This window comes from Zeugodacus cucurbitae, chromosome 3 (genome assembly GCF_028554725.1).
Source record: "Zeugodacus cucurbitae isolate PBARC_wt_2022May chromosome 3, idZeuCucr1.2, whole genome shotgun sequence".
In the NCBI taxonomy this organism is placed as follows: domain Eukaryota; kingdom Metazoa; phylum Arthropoda; class Insecta; order Diptera; family Tephritidae; genus Zeugodacus; species Zeugodacus cucurbitae.
In genome coordinates, this window is record NC_071668.1 from 76268219 (window position 1) to 76271750 (window position 3532).

Below are 3532 nucleotides of genomic sequence, written 5' to 3' on the forward strand. Positions count from 1 at the left end.
TCGTGTGCGAGTTAAAAGACTTAATTTAGTCAAAGTGTGCAATTAGTTAATCGACAATTAGTACTTCATTGACACTAAATTATTACAAAATTTTCTTTAAATTTTTTTTATTGGTATCCAATTAATTATGCAATTAGTTAATTGACAATTAGCACTTAATTGATAGTCAATTAATATAAAATAATATTTGCAAATGCGAATTTAAACAACTAATATAATGAAATCGTGCACTAGAAAATGTTTAATTGTGATTCGATTAACTAAGCAATTAGTTAATTGACAATTTGCACTTAATTAGTATAAAATTTTCTTTGTAATCCTTTTATTTTCTTTTTTAGAATCTGAAAGCGTCTATATTGTGCTTTCAATTGTTTTTGATTGAATACAGTCTTTCTTCTTCTTCATTATTAAATAATTTTGATTGTAGTGATTGGCAAGATTCTGTATTTTCCATTCAAAAATCTTATTGAATAAACATTTTCATTCACATTTCTCACAAAGATTTCACATTTTCAAAAATTAAAAAAAAAAAAAATTAAGTTGGCGGCATTAATTGCGAGCTTAATTGAGTGTGTGTGAACAACAAATTGGAATACTCAACTTAAAACTTAAGCGTTCAAAATTGTTTCTTTGTAATCCTTTTCTTTACTTTTTAGAATCTGAAAGCGTCTATATTCTGCTTTCAATTGTTTTTGATTGAATACAGTCTTTCTTCTACTTCATTATTAATGAATTTTGATTGTAGTGGTTGGTAAGGTTCAGCATTTGCCATTCAAAATTCTTATTGAATAAACATTTTCATTCAAATTTATCACAAAGATTTCACACTTTCATATATAAAAATAATTGAGTTGACAGCATTAATTGCGAGCTTAATTGAGTGTGTGTGAACAACAAATTCGAATACTCAATTTAAAACTTAATTGTTTCAAAAATGTCTAGAAATTACACCTAACACATTTTCGAGTTAAGCTGCTATAATAAAACCTTATAAATATATTTTTTCTCCATTTTCGTTTCGTTTCATTTTTTGGAAAACACTTTTCCAGTCCGTGATTATTGATGAGAAAAATAAAGAAAGACCACTTGAACTGATATATGATGAACACTTATTATTACTATTATTATTTTGTAATTTTTTAAATGTTTTAACTTCTTCTTAAAATTTCAATTACACAAAAATGACGAATTCAGAAAGCATAAAATATGACTCACTAAGGTATTAACACACTATGTGGTTAAGGGTCTAGAGAAGCTTCATGCTATATTTTAAACACTTTATTTTCAGCGCTATAACAACTAACCGAAAACCATAGCAACATATTTAATAAAAACTTTTTCCGAAAACTTACCTTTTTAAAACTTCCGAAATCGCGTTCCTTCCGCGGTCAGCTGCTGTTGACTCAACGATCAACGAAAAAAATCCCAACCACGTTTTGTTGCACACACAGTTGATGATTTCGCAAAATTTTCGCACAAACTTAGTCACCGATTAACACAGAGCAGTGGAGGAGCTTTCTTTAAATTTCACACACGAAATGCAGTTTGGACGCACGAACTCGCCCACTGTCGAGACAGACACTTTACGAGTTTAAGATTATGCGTACGAAACTTTGTTATTCAATTTGCTGGCTAGCTTTCTTTTTTCTGCTAAGCACACAGAATATCTAGAATTTTTCACGTAACGGCTTTTTCCGACTTTCGTACTTTTTTCGCACTTTAAACGCCGACAATTGCACAGGTTTTTGTTGTTACTTTATTTTTACTTTGCTGCCTTTTTTCAACACTTTACAAGCGTTTAGTATTATTGTTGTTTTTGGTGTTGTTGCCACAGTCGCGCAGTCTCTTAATATAGGCGCGTGTGTGTGTGTATTTTAACGATTTTTATGGCCAATAATAAACCAAATACACGCGAAACAAAGACAAAAACGTGCGGCGCACTGCAGCTGCGCGTTGAAGAAGAAGAAGCAGTCGCAGAGGGACGGCTGTTTGGTGGTTTCAAGAAGGAAATGCAGCAGGCGAATTGTGCACGCAAAAAAGTGGTTTCTGGCGTTTGCTGTTGTTGTTGTTGTTGTTGTTGTTACTGCTGTCTGCTACACACACACATACATACACACATATATGAGTGTTTAAAGGGGCAGCGGGCGCGTCAAAGACACAGTCAGTCTCGCGTTAAAGTTGTACCAAAAGGAAACTCGTTTGAATGCCTTAGTATTTTACTGTTGTTGTTGTTGTTTTACTTTAATTTTATTTCTTTAGTGTATTTGCATTTGCATTTGTTTGGCATTCACAAATTTAAACGATTTTGTTTGATTGTCGTTACTTTTTTGTTGTTGTTGCTTCGCTTGGTTGTTTCACCACTTTGCGTTAGACAACAATTTCAAAATATTCGAAATATTTACAAAAACAAAATGTGCACACCAAAAAAAACGCGTGTGTTAAACTGTGATTTATTACGTTTTTTCACGATTTCTGGCAATATTTTGATTTTTTTTAGTTTTATGCTTTCGTAAATTTTCACACAGTTTTATTAATTTTTCTTTAAAAAATATAATTTTCCAATTACATTTATACTTCAAAAGCATTTATTTTCCAATTTCTCAAAATCAATTTTTTCTCATACAATTTCTTGTCATTTTAGCAAGCAATTCTTCTGCTGCACACACACGCGCACACACCGTCTTCGTCTGCTTTAGACACATAACGTTTTTCAAAGTCACTTAAATGTTTGGCATTTCATGCTCAAGCATCTACCCGGTTACTTTTCTTCCGTATCTTCTTACCAACTCGACCGACAGTCGTCGAAGAACTGAAATGTCTCGCACAAAGTTGAACTGAAGACCGAAGCACACACACACAATTAACTTTGTGAAAAGGTGCGCTCTCACAGCAAACACACACACAAACACCCAAGCACGACTTGCCTTGCAGCGCATTGAATTTCTTACCAGCCAGCTGTCTTGAGTGCTACACTATTTTCTGATTGTTTTTTATTGTTGTGCTGCTACGAGTATCTTCAAGCAGCAGCATGCGATGCACAACAAGACACAGCTACACGCATACACACACATCCAATTGTGAACTTAGCTGCTCGCAAGATATCTCACCTGTGTGTGCCGTATGCCTCGTAAGCGAAGCGCGCTCTGTCGCTCAATTGGACTCGCTCTCTGCGTCTCAGTTTTACCTGCAAATGCATTTCGTTTGTTTGCCTTTGCTTGTAAGTGTCTTACCATATGTTCGTGTGCATTTGCGCGTGAAAAAAGTTTCGTTATTTACGAGAGCACGGCAGGAGAGCGTTTGTCTTATTCTCTTGTGTTGGAGCGCGTAGTTTCTTTTGACTAAATTGCTGCTTATTCTCTGTTGTTCAATAAGACACTTTTGGGGAACCACTTTCTGCTGCTCAAGGGGAATTTTTAAGCATTTGCGTGAATTTTCATATTGCGGCATCACTGGCGCTAGAGAACGATCTTTGTTGATTAAGCATTTCAAGCAGGTGTAAAGGGTTACCAAAGCGATATTAAAATGAATGAAA

The 3532-nt window shown here is 34.2% G+C and overlaps 1 protein-coding gene across 2 annotated transcripts in view; it reads right to left on the reverse strand.

Annotated features, from left to right (window-relative positions):
- The window catches only part of LOC105212091 (uncharacterized), a 91862-nt gene extending 89039 nt beyond the window's left edge, over positions 1-2823 (reverse strand). For both annotated transcript variants that reach the window (XM_011183862.3, XM_054227873.1), the window contains exon 1: positions 1353-2823. The gene's annotated coding sequence lies outside the window, so the exon portion shown is untranslated. The remainder of the gene's footprint in view (positions 1-1352) is intronic.
- Positions 2824-3532: the final 709 nt, after the last annotated feature.